At 40.6% G+C, this 24,958-nt stretch overlaps 1 protein-coding gene across 3 annotated transcripts in view; it reads left to right on the top strand.

The window, feature by feature from the left end:
• Window positions 1–24,958, top strand: part of CNTN5 (contactin 5) — a 975,836-nt gene that overhangs the window by 715,334 nt on the left and 235,544 nt on the right. The window lies entirely within an intron of this gene.

Raw genomic sequence — 24,958 nt, forward strand, 5'->3', positions numbered from 1 at the left:
ATGGGTAAATAATTTTTATAGAAAGTCTGATATTTGCACACTGTATATTCAGGGGTAATTCCTGGAGAAACTTTAGATAATTCAATAACTTTCTTGTCCATAGATACTGTAGAATGGTTCTTTTTCCTACTTGGGCTTGAGTTCCATGTTTAGAGGAGATTTGCTTCTTTGTTCATATAGCGGTCCTAGAGAGAAGTTATACTCTGTAGAAAGAAGGGCTTTCAGAGGAGAGGTTAAACCAAAGGGAGCACAATCTTGTTTAATTTGATAGAACAGGGTTTGAGTTTGTTTAGAGGTTTTTGTTTTGTTTTGGTGGTGTTTTTTTCTTTCGTTGGAGGGGCTGCAGGTGGGGTTGGTTTCCATAGCACTGGGCTGATTTCCAACTATCTGTCCTACACCTCTCAAAAAGCTCACTGCTCTTTTCTGGGCCCATTCTTCAGTTGCTCTTATCTTTTAAAGGTCTCTTCTAATCTAGGACGCCATAGTATCTAAGCAATTAGCTCCTTTTCATTCAATTCAATTGCACAGTACTGTGGCATCATTTCTACATGTGAGAATTCAGTGAGGAGAAGGAGTGGGGCAATTCCAGCACATAGACAGGTACTGGGTCTGGCTTCACAATACCGGCAGAGATTGAGAGGACAGAGGGAATTGGTCATTGCTGCATTCATAAGCCACCCCACTCTTTACCATCTATCATTTTCCAAAACACCTCATCTTCCTACATGCTACCCAGACATATGCCCTTCATATGTTTTCCCAATAATTATGCCTCCAGCTATGCCTTTCCAAATCTTCTGAAGGGTAAAAGAATGGCACAGGTGTTAAGAGTTACTCCTGAGGGCATTCTGTGCCAAAAAAATAAAAATTCTGTGCACAATATTTTAAAATTCTGCAAGTTGTATTTATCAATAAATGCAGAGGTTCCAGCATGGCAGTGGGGAGGACAGGCCACTGGCTGTATGAAGATGGGAAATCACCCTGCAGCCACTCCTCCCTCCACCCTCAGGACACAGACTCAGTGGTAAGGCTGCATCTGACCCTGACACAGCACAAGTCCTGGGCCTGCCCCAGAAACACCCTGGGGCCTGCGCCTCTGTGCCAGGTGCACCAGGTGTGGGGCAGGCAGTCTCAACTAGGCAGGATCCAAGGGTGGAAGGACTCAGTGTGGGGGGATCCAGGTGTGGTGTGAGAGGATTCTGTGTGGGACAATCTGGGTGCAGGCAGCTCAATGGGGGGTCTAGGTGTGAGGGGATCTGGATGCACAGAGTTTCGTGGGGGCACTTTCCAAGTGCAGGAGTAATGGGACTCTGCAGGGGCTTCTAGATGAAAGTGGTTGGGGCTCAGCGGAGGGGTCTGGGTTTGGGGGTCTCTGCAGGGGGATCTAGGTGCTGGGGGAGTGGGGCTTGGTGGGGGTCTGGATGCAGCTAGTTTAGTGTCAGTGTCAGTGGCATGGGCATCTGGATGTGCGGCTCAGAGCGGTGCAGGAGGGTGGAACTCATCAGGGTGTTTGAGTGCAGGGAGCTCAGTGGGGGGGTGGTATGGCTGCAGGCGTGGGAGTCCGGAGGCAGGGGGTCTAGGTGCAGGGGGGCTCCAGATGCCGGGGTTGAGGTTCAGTGCGGTGGGGTTCGAATATGAAGGGCGAGGTGGGGTTCTGAATGTACAGGGTGAGGCTTAGCCAGGGTGTCTGGGTATGGGAGGTCCAGATGCACGGGGGTTGGGTGGATGGGGAGCAGCTCCCCAAACAGTGACCCCACCCCCCTCAGCTGCGGAGCGATGGGGGCAGGAAGCAGGGCAGAATGCTGAGCTTTCTGCAGCTGGAGAAGGCTTCTGGGGGTGGGCCTGACACAGCCCCAGCCACTCCTTGAAGGAGAAGGGGAAGTTCCATCCTCTCCTGCCTCCAGCCCAGCTGGGACTAGCAGCTGATCCTGGCTCAGGGTAGGAGACAAAGATCTGAGGTGGAATGTCAAATCTAACCACTCCCCACATCCTCTTAAGCAATGCCTCCAACAAAAAGGTCCTACTTCTCCATCCTTAAATTAGTGGGACTGCTCACTTGAGTAACTGCCCACCAGCATGAATAAGGACTGCACTTGGGTCCTTTAAAGCCAGTGACGGTATTGTAGTGGCAGGGCACAAATGACTCTGTGAAGAACAGGGATGAAAGAAATACTGGTTTATGAATGTAACTTGTTTTCACATATGAGAAAAAGTAAGTGTGATTAAATAACACACAGGTTACTAGTTCCTTCAGGCACCAGTCGGTGGGGAATACTTTTTATCAACTGCTTGCCAATCTCCAAACAAGACTGCTGAACAATTGATAAAAATACTACACATTTATTTCCAGAGGGCTTTGCAATGTAATCACAGAGTCTTTTTCATATTCATATAGGTTATTCTGGTTATTAATATATTTTTGCTCTGATGTGTTATCCAGGGATGATGATGATGATGATGATTAAAAAACCCCAAAGAAACAAAAATGAAGAAAATGAAATGTGTTTTTAAATAAATCATGTGATTAGTTGTACAGTTTCTTGTTCCAAATAATTTCCATATGAAATGAGCACAAAATACCCCTCTAAAATAAAGTTACCAACTGCAGCACCATAAACCTGTGTGGGATGTTGAGCAAAGTCAGAGGGCCGGAGAATGACGCTGAGTTTTGACTTGCATTAACAAGTCCATTTTTCAGGGTTGCTTTCACAGGAGATCACTGAATGGCAAAATGAAATGAACCTTTCTCAGGCTATCAGGATGGGAAAGAGTTTTTTTTCTGTTGGGGTACCTTCCCCACATATTGAAATGAAAAAAAATATCAGGAAACTGATTTTGGATACATACATTCCTTCTGAAAACAGAACTATACTGATGGACTCTTTTTAGGCCATCATTCCCAGGATAATACTTCCTACGTCTTCAGAGGACTCCCTACACCATTTCAGTTTATCCCTCTCCAGCAGCTTTGACAATTAACTCAAAATATGTAATTGCTCCCTCACCTGGTGTGGCCATCCTGCCTAGATAAACTAGTTCCTCTCCCTCCATGAGCCCTCTTATGTTAACTCTCGCTGATAGATGCTCATCAGTTTCAGTCTCCTGAAATGACAACCTTTGTTCAGTGAGTCTATTTTAAGAGGCCTTTGCTGAATTTTTTCTATGGACAATAGTATGATTCTTTATTGTGACTTTCTGAAGCATGTAAATATGGGTCTTTATTCAGTCATTTAATTGTCTTAATTACAAGGCTCACTATAGTGAGATTAAAAATTAATGGAAGATTTTATCCTTATTTACATTTTTCCCCTGCAGAATTAATGCTTTCAGTTGGCCCTTTTAATGCTTTTATTCAAAGCTTTTAATATCTACTTAATAGACAATGTGTATTCTCATTGTTAAAATTAGAGCAGTCTTTACGTACTACATTCTGTGAACATGAAAAGCAGATGCATGCTTCTTCCTGCCTCAAAGGGATATTGCCGTCTGCAAAGGATGTTGCTTTTACAGTCTTTCCACATAACAGCTATACAGATGTTAAATTGCCGGAAGATTTATATACATAGAGAACATGAAACAATGGGTGTTACCATACACACTGTAAGGAGAGTGATCAGGTAAGGTGAGCTATTACCAGCAGGAGAGCGGGGGGGGGACCTTTTGTAGTGATAATCAAGGTGAGCCATTTCCAGCAGTTGACAAGAATGTGTGAGGAACAGTGGGGGGCGGGGGGAAAGGATGAACATGGGGAAATAGTTTTGCTTTGTGTAATGACACATCCACTCCCAGTCTTTATTCAAGCCTAAGTTAATTGTATCCAGTTTGCAAATTAATTCCAATTCAGCAGTCTCTCATTGGAGTCTGTTTTTTAAGTTTTTTTGTTGAAGAATTGCCACTTTTAGGTCTGTAATCGAGTGACCAGAGAGATTGAAGTGTTCTCTGACTGGTTTTTGAATGTTATAATTCTTGACGTCTGATTTGTGTCCATTTATTCTTTTACGTAGAGACTGTCCAGTTTGACCAATGTACATGGCAGAGGGGCATTGCTGGCACATGATAGCATATATCACATTGGCAGATGTGCAGGTGAACGAGCCTCTGATAGTGTGGCTGATGTGATTAGGCCCTGTGATGGTGTCCCCTGAATAGATATGTGGACACAGTTGGCAATGGGCTTTGTTGCAAGGATAGGTTTCTGGGTTAGTGGTTCTGTTGTGTGGTGTGTGGTTGCTGGTAAGTATTTGCTTCAGGTTGGGGGGCTGTCTGTAAGCAAGGACTGGCCTGTCTCCCAAGATCTGTGAGAGTGATGGGTCATCTTTCAGGATAGGTTGTAGATCTTTGAAGATGTGTTGGAGAGGTTTTAGTTGGTGGCTGAAGGTGATCACCACTAGCCATCATGTACACTGGTCAAACCCGTTCCTCAGATGTTCTTGTCAACTGCTGAAAATGGCCCACCTTGATTATCACTACAAAAGGCTTTTTCCCCCCTGCTCTCCTGCTGTTAATAGCTCACCTTACCTGATCACTCTCATTACAGTGTGCATTGTAACACCCATTGTTTCATGTTCTTTAGGTATATAAATCTCCACACGGTATTTTCCACTGAATGCATCCAATGAAGTGAGCTGTAGCTCACGAAAGCTTATGCTCAAATAAATTTGTTAGTCTCTAAGGTGCCACAAGTACTCCTTTTCTTTTTGCGGCTACAGCTGCTACTCTGAAAGACGTTAAATTGTAACTTTTATATCTTTTCTAAAGAACAAATCTAGTTTTTCCCTATTTGGAAACAGTGCCATAAACTACATCTTTTTATGCTTTTCTTTCAGTATTACAAAGGCAGTAGCTTCTATGGGAAATGTTTCACAGTAGATGATTAATGCCAGTCATAGTATTTTTCATTCATCTTTTCGATATCTGCATAGAGTGTTTTGCTAACCTGGCAAGTCACTAAAAGGAAATGAGAACCTTTTTATCTTAAGGGCTGGGAGTTTTAGCTTGAGTTCTTATATGTACTAAATGGCTACCCTTGCCCCTACCTCATATAAACTATAAAAAGTCACTTCAATAACATTAAAAGAAAATTGCACTCATCTGCTCTGTGTTGAGAACTTTGAAAATTCACAGAAAACAGCTTCTTAGAACAGCTCAGACTCCGCAAAACGGATTTGAAAATAAAGTTTGCCTTAAAATTGAAACTACTGAGTGAAGATTGGCCAGAGCTGTGACATTAAATCCAGCTGTGCTGTTGGATGTTCATACCCAGTTATGAACATCCAACATAACCCAGTTATGAGCTTCTTGGCACAGGCCTGTCTCTCTGCAGGGCTGAAACACAATCTTTGGTACTTACGTAGTCCCCATTATGATAGTATTTGACTCCTTCATAATCTTTTTATCTTTACAATATCCCTTTCGAGGTAGCAAAGTATTATTATCTGTAGTTTACAGATGGGAAACTGAGGCACAGAGAGGCTAATTAACTCGCTCAAGGTCACACAGAAAGTCCACAGCTGAGTAAGGAATTGAACTTGGGTCTCCTGAGTCCAAGTCTCTAACTTTACCTTTAAGCTAACTAGCTCTGGACTTCACCACTCCAGACCAATACTATTTCTGTATATGCTTGCCGAATATTGATTGTATTATGATTAGGTATGTGATCCTACTGTATGAGATTGTAATTTTGTTCCAATTCCTTCCTGCTTTGATATTGCTTTAATACTGGATGATTAATTGTACTGTGCAGGCCTTATAGACTAGATCTTGCATCTAGAAGAGAACAACAGCACATAGACAAAGTCATGAGTCTTTCCTCTCCCATGCAAACAATGAGGCTTCACTCCTAGATTGGTTATCAGCCACAGCTGAAGGGCCAGATCTGCCCTGTGAGGATATTGTGGGCAAAAACACGGAGTGAATTTGCTCATCCACCTTTTGATGGCATTTCCTCCCTCAAGGGTTCCATTGCCCTCCTCAGGCTCTCATCAGCCCAAAGCCATTGGCACTTTCTGAGGTTTCTGGGTTAATTAACCGCTGCCCAGCACTTGGCGTTGACCAGTACAGGTTATACCATTTATGGTCATAGCGGTAGCATGTTTTCAATTCTGACCTGACCATAGGATCTCTCTCTAGCACACACAAAACTCCTGGCCCATGAATTGCATCTGAATGGGCTAGGAGGAGCACTTCAGCCAGCAGCATGCACTAGTGATGTGTATAGCTCCTCCTTGCAACAGTAGAAAATATACCACTGCACATCCATCAGGCATCCCTATGTAATCTTTCTCTAGCTGCCAGGACTCCTGCAGAAGGTGCAACTGTCAGAGTCCTTTTAGCTTCAGCCAGGACAGGCTTAACTGTTAACTTCTTTTTCTAGTTGTTATGCTAATATTAAAACAGAAAACAAACTAGCCTGAATCAAAATTCTCCCCATAACCTCATTAGTTGGTCTCCAGTATCAACCTTTTCTCCTCACTCACTTTTCTTAGTAGAAGCAGCGGTGCAAGTAGGGCGGTCCGGTCCGGTATGCCATCCCAGCAAGATATTTAGAGCTGGTACGACGTACCAGAAAGATACAGGAGGAGCAGAACATGGGGCCTCTGGGTGGCCCCATGCCGGCAGCTCCTCCGGCGCAGCTGTACCACCCCCAGTCCTCTGTCTCCTCTGTCTGTACTGAAGCCCCACCGGAGGACAGGGCTGGGGCTGGGGCTGGGGGCGGTACAGCAGCCGCGCTGGAGCATGTTCTGCTCCTTTCCCGCTGCGGTTCCAAAGTCTCCGGTGCAGTGGGAGGAGGACAAAGTCTCCCCTCCCCAGGTAAGGGAGGTGGATCATGGGGAGGGGATGGGGAAAGCATGGGGACCCCAGGCTGGGGGCGGGGTGGGGAGGAGTCATGTGGAGGGTAACATGAGGAGGTCATGTGCCCCCCCACCCCATAGATAAGAAATGGATTCCACTTGCAGCACTGAGTGGAAGCATCTCTGAAATAACCTCTGACACCCTCATCTTCAATTCTTTAAACAGGTCCTGAGGTGACTGTTGATCACATTGAACCTTCGCTCACTAGTGATGTTTGCTTGTTCCCATGTGGGCCTCCGTTAGTGGAAGCGTCCAGAATCCTTATTGTGGCATCATTTATTTTGGCACCCTGGAGGCACCATGCCAATTTGTGTTCTTTATCTGGGCACCAGATTGATGTTTCAGCTCAGATTCCTCACTGTGGAATCAACTAACAGGATTAGTTGCATCATCTTTCCTTCTGTTGTGTCCCTTTCATTGCTTAATTCATGATCAGTAATTTTGCTGTCGATCTCCCTTGGGCATTTCTTTGTTTTCTCCTCCTCAGTCTTGTGAAGGCAATGTGTGTATTTGTGGTTGTCAAATTTAAATTATTAGCGATTCTAGAATTTTCTATAGGATACAACTGGCAAATTATGATTATTCAAGGGACTGGTCTAGATACTCCCAATTTGTTGGCAGTGTTTGCTTACTAGATTTTAATTATGTTTTAATTATAAGAATATGCCCAGACTCTTAAGCAATATTTGAATGAGATAAATATAAATAAATGATTATTGTTCACTTACACTTTCTTCACAGATAATTTTGAACGTTTAAAATAAACATTATAAACTAAGAGAACAAAGAAGTTAAATTAATGAAAACAAATATACAATTGATCCACTTTCAGTAAAGTCTCTCAAGGAACTTGTATTTTGCTGTGTTCCGCACAACTTCTCCAGGAGTTAGCACTGTTCATTGTTGTTTCATCACCATCACCACGCCACAATTCATACATCAAGAAAAATAAAAGTTGTAACAAGCACCAAAAGTTTAGTTGACTTAGGTCTGGTGGATCATTCATTGGAACTATTTTCCCCTTCAGGAAGCATGGAACCTAGAGCGGGAAAACTGGCTGACCTTGCCCAATTAAGTGGCACATGATGCTGGGTGCATGGGCAGCATTGACAGGGTTCTGCTTTAGGGACATATGCTACTGTGTCACACTCTCACTAATGTCAGCAAATATTACACCAGCTGCCAGTTCCAGGGAATCAAATTATAAGTGAAAAGACTAAGGGAAAGAGGGAGAAAGCAAGACATATTAATTAATTTTAAAATGCACTGAAAAATTTTGCTCCCCAACTCATGCGTTATTGCCTTTCAGGCATCTACCATACATGTCTACTTGTCTGGATTCTGACAAATGGGACAGTAATAATGGAAAGTTTCTGTAATGGGAAAACTCTTTTTCCCTAGGGACAAATTACTAACCTGTTACTAAAATGTCCTAGGATCATGGTGTTTTGTAAATTAGATATAACTAGCAGAAACTCTTCAACCCAGTAATTAAACTAGACAAAATGATCCTGCCAGATTTAAATTGAAATCTATATTTATTCCATCACATTTATTCCTGTAACAAGTACTATAAGAGTAAAGTTGCTAGTTTAAGTTAGTAACTAGTCAATAGTGTTGTGAAACTTTTCATGTTACAAGCTATTTGATGTTTTAAAATATTTCCAACCTTAATTCAAGAGTGGGAATATACACATTACATAATAGTTAAGTGATGTAAGAATTGTTACAAAAGGAACAAGTTGACCCAACCTCCATATTCTTATTTCTAGATGTCTGTTACCATTTAGCTCTGTTGCTGTGCTAAAGTGACAGGTGGGACAATATAATCTCAAAAACATGTCAGTTAAAGATTTTTCAGTTTAATGGTCCACGCTATGGGGAAAAAATTAATTAATCCTCGGCAGCCTCTCCAGTGCACACTATGGAAAAGTAGGAGAGAGAGAGTAAATCAATATAGCTAAGGAGAAGAAGCCACAAATATAATGCCGATAAGATAGCTGGAACAAGAGGAAGTGTAAGATAAGAGGGGGAGGGGGAGAGGAGGTGATAAAGATTTATTTTTAATACTTCAGAGACTAGTTCTTTCCCTGCATGTTTCTCTACCCTTGTGGAATAGTCTTATAGGATTTAATAGGAATGACACCAATAGGGTTCTTTAGAAATGTAATATACTTGACAACCAGTCTCAACCTCATAGTGATGAACTGATTCCTTTCTATAGGCGTTGTGGCATAGGTGGGTATTAAGGAGAGATGTGGTGGTGGTAGGAAGCTTGACCCAGTGGATAGGATTCCGCTCAGGCACTTTTTGAAGGCAGTCAGGAGACTGGGTTCAATTCCCAGCTCAGCTATGGACTTCTTGGACAAGATCCCTGTATAAGGAGGTTAATAATTCCATACCTCCCAGGGATGTTGTAAGGATAAAAGTCACAGTGCTGGTTGGGCCATAGATCTCTAGACAGAGATGGTGTGGCCTTTTCAGATCAGTACAGAGGGGTGTGGGGCTTGGGTATGTTTTTATTTAAAAAAAAAATCTACTTACATTCCTTAAATGCCAGCCTTTCATTAGTTCAGCCAGGGCTGCCTTGTACAATACAATAGTAACTGAGACAAGTCTGATAGGACGGAGATTGTGAGGATTTAACAATAAATGATTTAAAGACGATTGCTGGGATTTAACAAAGAGAGAGAAATTGAATTTGTGATAGAGGTGTAACTCAGCATGGCTGGGGTGAAGCTGGATAGCTATGTCTTTTAATATTCAGATTCAAGTCCAGAGGATTATGGCCAGACCTGCACTACTGACAATAAAAGATGTTTTCCGTGGCAATAACAAAGAGCGGTGGGTGTTACCCACCTCCTTTTGGTCACCATGCCAGCGTAGGTTATTTTTGACAATGCAACAATTAATAATATTTATGCTGCAGATAATTTTCTTGCCCGTTGTTATCTTCTCTGCTTTCATGCTATGTTCCAACTTAGTTAAAATAATGTTAGAAAAGTTCATTAGCAAGCTCATAAAATTTCTGTTGAGGTGCTGCTGTTATCTTACAGCAAAGGAAATTTCATTTGTTTATCAGATGTATTAAAATATCATTTTAATGGGATTATTTTTCTTTTACAATTATAATTAGAGCTTAGAGTGTGAAGAAATGGGGTAGGAGAATGGAGTAATGTGAAAGGAACGAGGTGGTGAACTAGCAATAAAAGTCTAGTCCTGCTGCAGCCCCAAAATACAGATAACTACAGAACAAATTCATGTTTGCAGGACCAGTTAGCCAACTCTCCTCTGCTTCCACTGCACTGAGATCAGTCACAAGAGACTGTGTGGCCCAGGAATACAGAAACAGTGATCTGTTCCCATTTTCCCACCCTGAGGGAACATATTGAGTGAAATTCTGGCCCCACTGAAGTCACTGGCAAAATTCTTACTGACTTCAATGGGACCGAGATTTTCATCCACTGTCTTCTGGTGACTAGAAGAAAAGGAGAGGAATTGTGGACAAAAATATAAAAAACTAAAAAGGAAAGGAGAGTAAGTTGAGAAAGAAGGAGAAGAGACACAGAAAAGGTTTGAGAGGAAGAATAGACAGGAAGAACAAGAATGTAAGCAGCAGCTGTGACATGTAACATGGCATGAGGGATATCAGGAAGGGGTGTCTATCCTTGAGTGCATTTCAAGGATCATAGGTCACAACCAAAAGGTTGAGAATATATAGCAATATGTTAGCAATATATACTATTTGACTCTTGGGTAGATCTAGGCAACTAATGGATTTTTCAGTTTGTTGGCAATTCTGAAAAGTTTAAACAATTGTTATAGGTCAAAAAAAACATTTTATTTTGACAAAATGTTTCATTTTCATTTCCACCACTTTAAAATGTTTTGGATTATTTTTTTTTTTTTACAAATTAAAGGACATTTTGGTAAAAAAAAAATATTTCAAACCAAAACATTGAAATGTTAGGTTTTTAGAATTTTGTTTTGTTTTGGTTTATGTCTCCTAAAATGAACAATTTGGCAAAATCAACTCAAACTCACAAAATCTTTTCGTGTCACTAAATCTTCATTTTTTTACCACAAGTAGGTTTTGAATGAAAAATTTTACTTAGTTGTTATGGGTACTTTTGCAAATTCAAAGCATGTCCTGGTAAAGTGGCTATTCACTTCCATATACAGAACAATGGCCCAGATTTTCAAAGGCAGGCATGCTCGACTACCACTGTGGTTCTCAACCAGGGGCTGCGAGCAGGTTTCAGGGGTGCCGCCAAGCAGGGCCAGCATTAGACTCACTGGGGCCCAGTGCAGAAAGACAAAGCCCCATGACATGGGGCTGAAGCTCGGGCCCCTGAGCCCCGCCACCTGAGGCTGAAGCCGAAGCTTGAACTACTTAACTTCACAGGGGCCCTTGTGGCATGTGACCCCAGGCAGTTGCCTTGCTTGCTACCCCCTAACACCAACCCTGGCTTTTATATGCAGAAAACCAGTTGTTGTGGCACAAATGGGCTGTGGAGTTTTTATAGCGTGTTGTGGGGGGGGCTCAGAAAGAAAAAGGTTAAGAACCCCTGGACTAGCAAACGCTCTCTATCCAAGTGTGTAAGCAAACCAGGGTTTGTGCATGTGTGTATACATCAAGATGCACAGGACTATCCTAATTTGAACACACGTGGGAAAATTTGAAAAATATATTAATATTATTTATGATACTGTAACACTTAAAGATTCCAGCTGAGATTGTTTGTCTATTTTAGATGCTTATAAGGCCCCAGTAACCGTAAACCTCCCAATATCCATGAGATATTATATATTATAATATAGAAGTACTATATAGAAGTACTATAACCTCATTTTGCAGATGACACACTGAGGCACAGAGACTCAGGCCAACATTTTCAAAATTGACAAATAATATTAGGTGAGATGAGAGTCAGATTTTCTGTTTTGTGGAAAATTCTGCAATTTCAATTTTTTCATTCTAAAACTGAACAATAACAAACAATTTCAAAATTTCTCATAAAACAAAATCCCCAAAACAATCAATTTGGGGTTGATCAAAACTTTTCCAATTTTGACTTTTTTACCCTTTGAAATATTTTAATATAAAATAGTGAATTTAATTTTGAAAAATCATTTTGAGACCAAAATTGGACATTTTTATTCCGACAATAATGGGATGTTTTGACGTTTAAAAAAACACTGTTTATTAGGGGTTTTTTTCCCCCTCAAATTGAAATTTTATTGAAAATATATCTTGGTAAAAAAAAAATTCTGAGCAGCTCTAATTTTAGGTGCCTAAGATTTGTGGTTCCCAATTTGAGACTCCATTAAGCTACCTGATTTTTAGAAAGTGTCAAGTGCCCACCATCTGAAAAATCACTGATCACTTTTGAAAATCTTGGCCAAAGTGAGTTGCTCAAGGTCACACTGTACATCTCTGACAGAGGGAATTGAACCCAAGTCCATTGTGCCACACACACACATAATATGTCATAGTCTCTGCCCTGGACTATTTACAGTCCCAATGCAGGCAAGTGTTAGGAAGAAAAACTATTATTCCTGTTTTACAGTGGCACATAGAGATTAAGAAACTGCCCCACAGTCACACGGGAAGTCTCCAGCAGTGCCAAGAGTTGAACCAGTATAGTGACTTCACCATGAGCCCATCCTTCATCTCTAAAATGAGTTTGGCCTTGAAAATCTGAATCAATGCTCTCAAGGCCACACAAGTGCTCAATCCAGGAGGGAGCAGAATGGCTTGTGGTTAGTGTTACATTAATATCAATGTTTCTTTTAGGACCAAAAAATAAAAATTAAAAAAATAAGGAGAGTTGGCAAAGCATCTCTTTTTCCTGTTTCAGAGTAACAGCCGTGTTAGTCTGTATTCGCAAAAAGAAAAGGAGTACTTGTGGCACCTTAGAGACTAACCAATTTATTTGAGCATGAGCTTTCGTGAGCTACAGCTCACTTCATCGGATGCATGCTGTGGAAACTGCAGCAGACTTTATATATACACAGAGAATTCTGTATAATTCTGTATAATTCTGTGTGCAGAAGAGAAGAATGAGAGGGGATATGATAGCTGCTTTCAACTACCTGAACGGGGGTTCCAAAGAGGATGGATCTAGACTGTTCTCAGAGAGAATTCTCTGTGTATATATAAAGTCTGCTGCAGTTTCCACGGTATGCATCCGATGAAGTGAGCTGTAGCTCACGAAAGCTCATGCTCAAATAAATTGGTTAGTCTCTAAGGTGCCACAAGTACTCCTTTTCTTTTTCCTGTATGATATATATACAGTGTGACACATCAGGTGTCACTGTGACTGCTATTACTAAAGGGTTGAGTGGACAGATCATAATCATGAGACAGTGCCCTAGGCGGGAAGTAAGACAACTGAAGTCTATGTATTATCTCCAGATAACTGTTATGTGACAAGTGAAAGATGGATGGAAGCATTTCACGGCGTTTCCAGTAGCTCAGCATAATGTACATTGATAACAGGGACTGAGCTGTATATATTACGTATATGTAAAACCAGATGAGGGCTGGTTTTGCACTGTCAAATACTGTTGGTGATGTTTTTGATTACGTATGGCTGAACAGCAATATTGGCATTGTGAGGCAGATTACTGACTTTTGATATGCATCTTCCTTCCCACCACACTGGGTCTTTAAAATGTCTTTAGTAATTGTGATAAAGAGGTACTGTCATTTTTTTTGGAAACTCAAAGGCTGTCTTTTGGAGCCCTAAAATTTATTTTCATGTTATTGTCCAGTGCATATGTTCACATATGATTGTCTTCAAAGGGAAGTGGTGAAAGCATCATTGTTTGAGATATAAAAACTAGAAAAAAACCACCATGCAGGAATTGGACAAGTGGGTTACAGTGGACAAGAAGCTGGATATGAGACAACAGTTTGCCCTTGTTGCCAAGAAGGCTAACGGCATCTTGGGCTGTATAAGCAGGGGCATTGCCAGCAGATCGAGGGATGTGATCGTTCCCCTCTATTCAACATTCGTGACGCCTCATCAGGAGTACTGTGTCCAGTTTTGGACCCCACACTACAAGAAGGATGTGGACAAATTGGAAAGCATCCAGCAGAGGACAACAAAAATGATTAGGGGACTGGAACACATGACTTATGAGGAGAGGCTGAGGGAACTGGGAATGTTTAGTGTGCAGAAGAGAAGAATGAGAGGGGATATGATAGCTGCTTTCAACTACCTGAAAGGGGGTTCCAAAGAGGATGGATCTAGACTGTTCTCAGTGGTAGCAGGTGACAGAACGAGGAGTAATGGTCTCAAGTTGCAGTGGGGGAGGTTTAGATTGGATGTTAGGAAAAACTTTTTCATTAGGAGGGTGGTGAAGCACTGCAATGTGTTACCTAGGGACGTGGTAGAATTTCCTTCCTTTGAGGTTTTTAAGGTCAGGCTTGACAAAGCCCTGGCTGGGATGATTTAGTTGGGGATTGGTCCTGCTTTGAGCAGGGGGTTGGACTAGATGATCTCCTGAGGTCCCTTCCAGCCCTGATATTCTATGATTCTATGATCTAATAGGCCATTTCCATCCTGAACAGGTGTGGATTTTCCTGGTTATAAGCATTACCGCTGTGCACAGTGGTTTATAGTCCTAATTTTGCTTCAGGATTCAGGGATCAGATTTATAATGGGAATATAAATGTGGGCAAGGGAGACTACTCACAACATCCCAGTTGTACATCCATACAATTCCACGAGGCCATATACTTTTGGTGGTTATAGATACAAGGGAAATGGAAACACATTCTAGGGCACTTACTGGGGGCAATATAGCCTAGTGGATTAGGCAATGGTGTGGGACTCACAAGCTCCATGTTCAGTCACTAGCCTGCAGTGTGATCCTCAGCAAAGCACTTCCTTCTGTGTATCTCAATTTCCCCATTTGATACTGATCTCACTTTGAGATCTAAAGATAAAAAATGCTGTAGAAGACCTAGGTATTATTGTTAGTGTACTAGGGTTACGTGATGTTGTTTTTTGCATTTGGATATTTCTCAGGCATGATTCAGCATCTTCTGTGCTGGAATTCAACCTGTCATGGCTGTCTTCTGTGCCTCTGTTTTCATTGTCCTTTTAGTTCATGTTCAGGCTTCTCACTCTTTTGGGCATTACACCATTGAAATATATCAATCTGCTGGCACCTTTGTGGTGGTTGAAATGTTATGTTCCTATATTATACAACATTGTGCTGGGTATACAACATGTAAGACCGTGGAGTATGACTTTTCACTGTGATCATCGCTGCAGGAGACTAAACTACAAAGAAACAGAGGTGGAAGGGGAACGCAGAGAGTAGGAAAATGGGGAAATTGAAACGACAGAAATGTTAAGTATAGGAGCAGAGGCTGAGGGACAAAGAAGTGATGAGTGAAAGGGAAAAGGCAAAGGATAAGAGAAAAATATGTTATCTGATACTGAAGGTTTTGCCAGGGTGCTGAAACATTCAAGCCAGGTAATAATAATTATACTTTGCACTCATGCTGTAATGTATATTTTTCAGAGGACTTTACAAACATTAAATAAATTCTTTGGTGACCCTGAGAGATAGGTGGTTATTATGATGAAGAAGATAGTAATTGGTAAGGTTGGTGGTCTTACCATAGCAAAAAAAAAATTGTTCAAGGAAAAATATAAGAACAGTGATAATTTTTTAGTATAAAAAGAAGAAAAGTTCATGGTACACAATATTTTTCCCATGTAAAAGATATTAAATAACTGCCATTAATAGCTTCAAAGCATATAAAGACAACCCTAAATAGAAAATGGTGGTAGTCTAAATTTGATGAAGTATTTATACATTTCTGAATGACACGATGTTATAGATCTCTTGACATATCTAAACATATCTTGATCCAAAGAAAAGGGTTACCAGGAGTATGACTTTTTTAGTTTAAAAAAATGAAAATCATAGCCATACATATTGCCTTAGTAATCAAGCACCCACCTCGGCCAACACTCTCATGCATATACCTACACATGATATGTAGACCCTTTGAAGTCAGTATGTTTGAATGGAAAACAAGTAGAGCTGGTCAGGAATCTTTCCACAAAAATGCTGAATAGCCAAAACTAAAACTTTTTTGCAGAAACATATCAGTTTTGATTAACATTTCACCAGGGCTAGGATGGACCACCCCATAACAGCAAGACCGTTAGGATACTTAGCTGGGATGTGGGAGACACAGATTTAAGTGTCTACTGTGATGCAGGCAGAACAGAGTCTTGAACCTGAGTTTCCCATATCCCCCACAAATACCCTAACCCAGGGATCGGCAACCTTTGGCCAGGGAAATCCCTTGGCCCACGCCGCTTCCAGCAGCCCCCATTGGCCTGGAACAGCGAACCGTTCCTCCTCCCTCCCCCCCCCCAGTTTTTGGTAAGGTCTATTTTTCCTTCCAATGCAGAATGAAAACAGATGTTGAAAACTCAGAGTGTTTTTTGTGAAACAGAAATCTTATTTTCTATCTAGTCCTAGTAGAAGCAACCATACACATGGGATCAAATGTTTCCAGGATTCGTGTTCTTAATTAGCTAATTATTTTCGTATGCCAAATAGAAAAATGTGGTTCACCAGCTTTCATAAATGGATAGAAACTGGTGAGAGAAAAACTTTCATAGGTGATCTGCTAAACCTTAATGTCTGTGTGAATGGTTACAGAAAAGCAAACGTTTGAAGATTTATCACAGTAATTAAACCTGAACAAAGAAAAATACATGTTTGGTGGAATTCTGTTCAGGCAGGTGAGCAATAGATACAGAACTCCCAGAGCAGAAAGGAAGCAATTTCATTTCTAGTTGATAAATAGACAATATCGGTTGGTTCTGTGTGGGTGCATCATGATGCAACAAATAAATTGCCTTCATTAAAGTTTTGCATGGAGGATTAATGAGGATTGGTAATAAGCCATAGTAGCACAAAGAAATGCACCAAAAATTATTAATTGGATTGCTGTGGGAGGACAGGGGAAAAGCCCACTGTTATCATTCATCTTAGCTGATAGGAGTCCTTCCATTCCATGGATGTGAAGTGTGCTCAATAGCTAAAGATTGTAGCTTATTGCATTCTTGGTCTGTGATTGGTGCATGGCATGGTTGAATAAAAAGTTTGATGCTAGAGTTTAAAACTAGGCTTTGGGTAAAATAAGGATTTGAATGCTTACTTGCTTTTATGCTTGTTTGTTTTGCTTAGATACTGTTCATTGTTGAATGTTAAGGAGTGTTAACATCTGAAGTGCCTCATTACATTGACTGCAGCTATAAATAGTAAAGGCCACTCTCCATGCAGAATGTCTAAAAACAAACAACTGCTGCAGAATTGATAAAACTCCCAAACTGGCCATTATCAGGGGTCAGTCCCCTTTGTTCATCAGGTACTGCCATCTTGTGGAATTGTGGTAATCAGTGAAAATCCATATGTTCTGAAGAAGAAAAAGATATTCACTCATCTGGATGTTTGAGGAGTTATGTCCTCATATGCCAGTGCATCAAGATGTGATGACACAACTAAGAGGATATTGGATATTTTTATGTCATTGGTTATAAAAGCCCAATCACAATAAAATAATAGTTCTAGGGGAAATATATTTAGGGTTACACGTGAATGTTTTACCTTTACAGAATGGAAAAGTGATCATTTAAACATCATATTTACTACATGCTAAGGATCCAGGTGCAGTGACTTTCAGTAGTTATTACACATATATATGATATTTACCACATCATATGCTTGATGTAATTAAAGGATTAAAGCAAAGGATATCCCAAATTTGAATTATTTCTATGGTAAAAATAGAATTTCCCATGAGAAAAAGCCATCAGGCAAACCTGGGAATATTCAGGTGTTTCCAACCGTAGGAGTGGGTAGCTCAATTGATTTTATCTATTTCTGACCCACCTTTACAACATCATGTTTTTTACATTGTTACAGAATCAAAATTGCTTCCTCAGAAAGATGATACATCTAAACACGATGTTACAGCACCAAATATGCTGATTTGTTATGTCTCAGGCATTATCCATTATGGGAAAGATGTCAAACAGGGTCAGGAATTACTGTTGTGAAGCAGAGAGAAAATGGATCTACTAAAATCATTTAAAGATATGATTGTAAACAAAATTTCACCTAATAAATTTCTTAGCAGAAGATAGATCTGCTCTTTTCACTACTTCATCACTAAGTGACCCAGATTTTCACTCACATGGTGCATTAAATAACGTGATAAAACATGGAAATAAATTGGGCATTTTGAAAGCTTTTCCAAATGACCTTCTGAAAACAGATACAGAGCTCCTGGGAGAGATTTCTGTAAACAAGGCTGGCCATTCATAAAAAGAAATGCCAGCTCTACTGTCACCATGGTGACTTAATCATATTAACACCAAAAACTTTGTAAATAACAGGGCTTCCTGGCAGACAACTGCTTCAGCCTTGTATCCCTGGAGAGTGCCAATTTAGAGCTGCCGTTATAATTTATAATTTTTCTGTCTTTTTTATTTTGTTTACTCCTGTGTGTGTGTTGATGAATTGTATCCACATAAATGTTTGTTTTGTGTTGGTTGTAGACTGTAATTTCAAGGCAGTGCTCTCTATCATCTTTGCGTGTTTGACATAGGCGTCATATTAAAAATAAAATAGATGGCTATTAAAATAAAAAAAATAAGCTTAGTATATTTACACTCCTACATATTGCAACATTCAGAGCTTGCCTCTGTTTTCAACTAAACTTCTTGCTCTTCCCTCCTGAAACCATAAATAAAGTGAAGTATGTGAATACCATTTACCCAGCCTTAGTGTTGTGTTTGTAAAACAAATATGGCTTGAGAGGCAGAAGTTGCATCCAGTCATGAACTTAGGATGCTCCTGAATTTAGGGGATGGTGTATTTAGATGCAGAATTGTAGTTTGGCTTATTTCACTTTTAGCCAGCAGTGAGGTTTAGATTCTGAACCTATTCAAAGCTGGTAAATATTTTGATCCCAAGTTTGGGCACATGCACGTATGTGCTTGGAATTCAGTCTGATACGAAAAGATAAACAATAGAAATTGATGTTCTCATTGTTTTCTCTTTCTTTCTTTCTTTCTTTCTTTCTTTCTTTCTTTCTTTCTTTCTTTCTTTCTTTCTTTCTTTCTTTCTTTCTTTCTTTTAATAGCAGACCACAAGCTTGTCCTAATTTAGAGAAGGATTCACTGTAACAACTCTAGTGCTCAGATATATCATGAAAGTTAGAAATAAAAGCTGGTGCAAATTACTTTTGGCCTTTTTTATTGTAAGAAAATATAGACCTGGAATTTAAAGCCAACAAAAGTGAAAGCTGCAGAATAGGCAGGTTTCACGCATTTTTACCAGCATGTCATCTAACCCTGTTTTAATTTAGTTAGACCTCATGTGTTAAAAATGCCTGAGGCCTGTTTACCTTACAGCTTTTGGTGTTGTTCCAACTAGTGGAGCTGCAGAGCAGTGTTGGCTGACAGGATATTTTTTAAATAAATAAATAAAGGCTGAGGTCATTTTGCCTACCCTACAGCTTTCACCATTGCTACCACGGGAGCAATCACACTGGTGGTGAAGTACAGGTCCCAGTTTTCTTAATGCAGACACAGGCTTTGTGAGGAGCAGCATACAGTAGCTTAGAAGACCACCATGTTGCTGAGGTATGTCCTCATGTATCGTTCCCAGTGGCATACAAAGGATATTAACTGAAAGAGAGAGTGGCAGCTGGCAGTGTTAATAAAAAAGTTAGGGCCAAAGGGATGCCATATGTCACACAGTCCAACCCCTCCGTCTAAGGGGAGGCATTCAGGCCTATGGATCAGCCAGTGGCTTAGGACTGAGTGTCCTTGGCTTTGACCTGCTGGTTATTACATGTTTCTATGCCTCAGTTTATCCATGTGTACAATGGGGATGATACCTCCTTTATAAAGTACTTTGAGTTTTACTGACACAAAGAACTACATAATAGATAGGTAATATTAGCGTAGGTTATCCCCTATACTGTTCCACTGATTATGTTATCCATCTTTTCTTGACAATTTCCATTGGATGGTGTTTCAGTCTCTCTTGGCAAGCTGTTCCATTGCCAAATTGCTTATTAAGATATCTAATGTAAACTTGCCCTTCCTTAGTGAAAGGTCATTATTACTTATAATGTATTCTTGGTCAGGCTCAAAAAGGTCTTCCCAGTCCATGTATTGTTCCCTCTCCGGTAATTTTATAGAGCTATTGGAATCCCTTTCTTTTCTCTCAAAATAGTGTAACTAAAGTTCCTTTAAACTTTTCTCGTACTTCCAAGCCTCCTATTATCTTAGCTGATTTTTGCATTCTTTCTTTCCTTGTTATAGTGGGATTCCCTATGTGAAAATATTCTGGGTGAGGTATCCATACAGAAGAATTAGAACTAGGGATAAAGATTGTGGGACTGGGTAAAACATAAATCTTTTCCTGGTTATTATTTTAAGAGCATTTTAGTGGGCCTATGTTTTAAATAAAAAGTTGCACCTACAAAGTAACCTATAACTTTTTGTAAATGGGATGCGGTAGCTGCTGATTCTCTCCCACACTCTCTTAGTTGGCTACTGTCATCTTTTAGCATTTCATTGAAATCACTGCAGTGATACTAGTACGTTCAGGAAAACAGGTATATTCTACCTGGGCATACAAGAAACTTTCAGCAGTATCCACGAGGTTAAAGAAGAATCCTAAATTTTACTTTCTGTGGGCTTGCAAACTGGGATCAAGCTAGGGCTCAGGATTTGAAGGCCATTGCTTTATCTTCCAGCCATCCTACCATGACTGCACAGTTAGAAATCGGAGAGATTTGTACAATGGATCAATGTCAAGGTATACCCCTTTCTCCATAATTGCAGTAATCCTCCTGAGAACTTTTTGTAAAATCATTTCTGCAAGACCATCTAGTTCTGTCAGCTTATAACCGTCGGTTCGTGTGGCAGGACCCACCTGCTCTTGCTTCTGCTCAGGTCCACAGAGAGCTCAGAGACCCTTTTTTTGCTGGTAAAACACCAAGTGTAGTTTATTTACAGTGTTGGTTTCCACCACCCCTATACACTCTGTAGCTTCACCCCTACAGTTCTAGGGAGCACTCAGCTTCTGTCTTTCTACTTCCTCCATTTCCCTTGTCCTTTCTGTGCTTTTTGTATCATCTGCCTAATGGCTTAATTAGCCTCTTAGTTCTCCTCAGCCCATCAATTAGGTACAGTTCTTCTTAACTAGGTCTGTTCTAGAGTAATTAATTAGAGTTGGAGTGACTAGAGGACTTAGCTGCTGTTGCCCAGGCCTCAGTCTCAGTTCCCCAGATCCTGAGTGTACTACAGAGTTTTGCTGTACAGAAGCACATATGTGTATGTTGAGTGTTTTGCCAAAGTCTACTGTGGAAATTCAGTTTTCCAGAGTTTAGTCCATTTCATCTAATGTCATTAAGTTGTATGCACCAAACCATCAGAACATTTGAAACTATACTAAGAAGTTGTTTGCCTCATTTACCAGCCATAATAAAGCAGAGGAGCTTCATAGAGTGCACAAAGAGCTTTACAGTGGGAAATGTATCCATGACAGCTTAAAAATTTAACTCAATTTGGATAAGCACCTGAAAGTTCAAATGCTTCTATAAACCTTAGCCAAACACCTTGAGTATTTGAAATGGTGGTCCAAGAGTTTACCCTCCATTGGTGTAAATCAGGAGTAACTACACTGAGGTTAGTGGGAATACACATGCGTGACAAGGAAACATGCAAACATAACACTGTCTAGGTTGGTGCTTCTGTTTCCTAGCTGGAATGCAGAAGTGTCAGAAGTACTCTAGCCTAACTGGTTTCAGATTTAGATGAAGGTTCAAAGGAAATTATTTCATTCTTTTCTCTTATCAGCTTACGCATCACTTATTTTTTTTTTGCTAATGAACATAATTTTACAAGTAACATACTCAAAAAGTCCTTACAGACAGAATGCCAGGCATGTCCAGTAAGTCTAAACGTTCCATTTGCTTAGAGTCACTGAAATGGATTGTCTTGCATCTGTTCCCTGGCAAGCACTCTAATTAATAAATTAATAATTAAGTGAGTGTGCTGTCAGGGTGCTGATTAAGTAGATTCTGTTCTATGTGGGTAGACAGTGAGCCATAGTGATGGCTCCTTTACAGTTGGTATGAATTGCCTTTAACCCATAACAGTTAACTGAGACTGATTGCTTTCCATTTGAACTGGTAACAGGTGTTTTCAATTAAAACCTGTGCATTTTCCTTGAAATTGAACGTTTCATCATACAGTTTATGGCTTTTTATGTTGCCATGAATCACTGGAATCAGAAAAAGGCATCATAGTAATATGTGGCAATGAAATTTTCAGAGAGAAATATTTTGGGTTTATTAGTATTTTCCCTGAGACATATTGCAAGAGGCAGGAATTTCTGAACATTCTGACAGCTCTCTCTGAATCCAGGGTACCTCAGAGTCCTATATAGCCCCTTAGAACTACAATTAGAGATGAATAAGGGTTTTAAGTGAAAAACCAATGTGTTCAGCCCATTTTCCCCCTCTGGATAACAGTCAGCTCTTGCTGTTATCTTATATGTTTAGTCTTGCATTTCAAGTGGTGGAATTCTGGGCTGGAGTATTAAAGGCTCAGGATCCGCACCCCACTGATGATTCACGATGGGGGGCTTGTTACAACTGCATGCAACAAAATCTGTTTTTACTTTTCCTTTTAAAAAAATCTAGGAAATTATATACAAAAAACCAAGGATAAAGGAGTGTTATGGTTGCAAAGTCAAACAATCAAAAGTTAGGAAATCCAGACCTATGGCTACCTGTGCAAATTTAATTGGGACCCCCTGGTGCATATGTATGCTGATACCATATTTAATTACATGATCGCTTGTTATTTTTTTTTCAGGACCTCTGTCTTATTAGTGCACGTTAGACATACAAGGAGACAAAATTAAGATTATACAGGCAGCACTCTGGTCACTGCAACTCTAATTATCCAGAGCAGACCCCATTAAGAAGAACTATGCCTAATTGATGGGTTGAGGAGCACTAAGAGACTAATTAGGCCATTAGGCAGATGATACTGTGATGCACTGTTTCCATCTTGGGAGAGGTCGTCTGTCCAGGGATCCCAACCTTTCATGTGCATGACTTTGACTTTGCAACCTAAATTACTTTAACATTTTTAATGTACTATGTATATATCAAGAAAATAAAGTATAGGACTTTTGGCATACTCTGGTTGCATTTCATATCCTGTTGGTATCATAAGTTTCGGTATATTGTCAAATGTTTGACATCATAGGCATAGCCAGCCATGGGCAAGTGGAGTTTTTTTTTAAAAAAAGGATCTGCAATGTCTGCCTCCAGGTCGAGGTTTGCAAAGTAATACTATCCACACTCGTCCCCTCCCAGTCCTTGTCTGTTAAGTGATGAGAGGCTCCAACAATTCACATTTTGTCCTTCACCTCAATATCACAATTTCCATCTTACTCTATGGCTGCATTCCCCTTCTTCAAGTTCTATTCCAAAATGGCCTACATGTATTTGGTTGATTGACTGGCCATCCTGCTTTTCCATTTCCAGGGAGACCATGACTCCCTTTCCTCCAGGGTAGGGATCCATCCTACCCAATAACTGGGATTTCTCCACATAGCTGAATTCAGTAGTGCATACCTGGCAATGGTATAAATTTAGCTGATGCAGTAATACATCTCACACTTTTGGCACAGCAGAACAGTGTATGGGATTCATAGCTATGCTACTTTATCACTTATCTTTAGAAGGAAAGGCTCAAGGAAAATATAGACCTTTTGAAATTTTAGGGTGGTTCTTCTAAAGCTTTTGGCCCACCCATTCTCCAACCTCCTCCTTAATACATTCATGGGCAATGAGACATTTTTTAGCACAGTGAAAAGACCTATGATAGGACTAGCTTGATACATGTTGATTACTGACTTCATACTTCTGCTATGTCTGATAACTGTAGCTCAGGCAATTTGTGGCTGAAAGCCTGGAACTCGCTGTACAGTGAAGCAGTTTATATCTTGGAGCAGAGGCAGTGACTTTATATTACTGAGATAGCCTTGACATTTCTGTATTTAGAGTCAATCCTGACAAGACTGTCATGAGGAAGACAGCAGCAAGAAAATGCCCTAGAAGTGTTATTGGTGTGTCAAGTTCAGCAGGGAAGAATAATCAAAGAAGTGGGACAAGAGGATGATATAATGGAAGAGAGGAAAGAAATATCATGGATAAAAATAGAGAAGAATTTATGTCTTCTAAGTCAGAACTGGCAGAATCCAAAAGCAAATGTGGAGGAGACTTAATGAGTGAGAATCCATCGACCTCAGTGAGAGTTTTATTTATGCAGGACGCGTTTTATTTAGTGTGTGTGTGTGTGTGTGTGTGTGTGTGTGTGTGTGTGTGTGTGTGTGTGTGTGTGACGGCTCTGTAAAAGCTCCCCCAGGTGGACACTCACCCAGCTGCTGTGTTTTGGCCTCATACACTGGGCCTGTGTGATTTTAAACTTCCCTTGGTCTGAGTAGGCTGCAGCACTATCTCTTTCCTTGGCCTGCCTAGCACGCTTCGTAGCCCAGGCTCTCTGTCTGTTACTTCTTTGCATAAATGGGACCTTGCATCCAACTCCCATAAACCTCTGGACCAGTGCTGAGCCCCAGACTCTCTTGTAGTTTAACCCTCTCCCAGAGCTCCAACCTTGTGGAGTGCTCTGGATTTACAGTTCCCCTCTTCAGGGACAGGTGATAGTGGAAGCTAATACACAAGGAGCTTCTCTCTCTCTCTCTCTCTCTCTCTCTCTCTCCCCCCTCTACAGGGAGGCTGGTCCTGCTGTTAAAAAGGACCCCTTTGCTACCATAGCATGTCCTTCTGTTCCTCTCTCCTGCCCAAGCCTCCTTTGTGAGTCCCACTGAGTTCCCCCTTGTCATGTGACTCCCTGATAAAATGATCAGATTGCCCCAACCAATGATGGCCTGTTGCTTCTCCCCCACCCCCTGGAGTTCAGACTTGGAAAACAGGTTTGCCCAGCACAGCAGATATCTCTTTGTT

The sequence above is a fragment of the Lepidochelys kempii genome, chromosome 1, assembly GCF_965140265.1.
Source record: "Lepidochelys kempii isolate rLepKem1 chromosome 1, rLepKem1.hap2, whole genome shotgun sequence".
Classification (NCBI taxonomy): Eukaryota; Metazoa; Chordata; order Testudines; family Cheloniidae; genus Lepidochelys; species Lepidochelys kempii.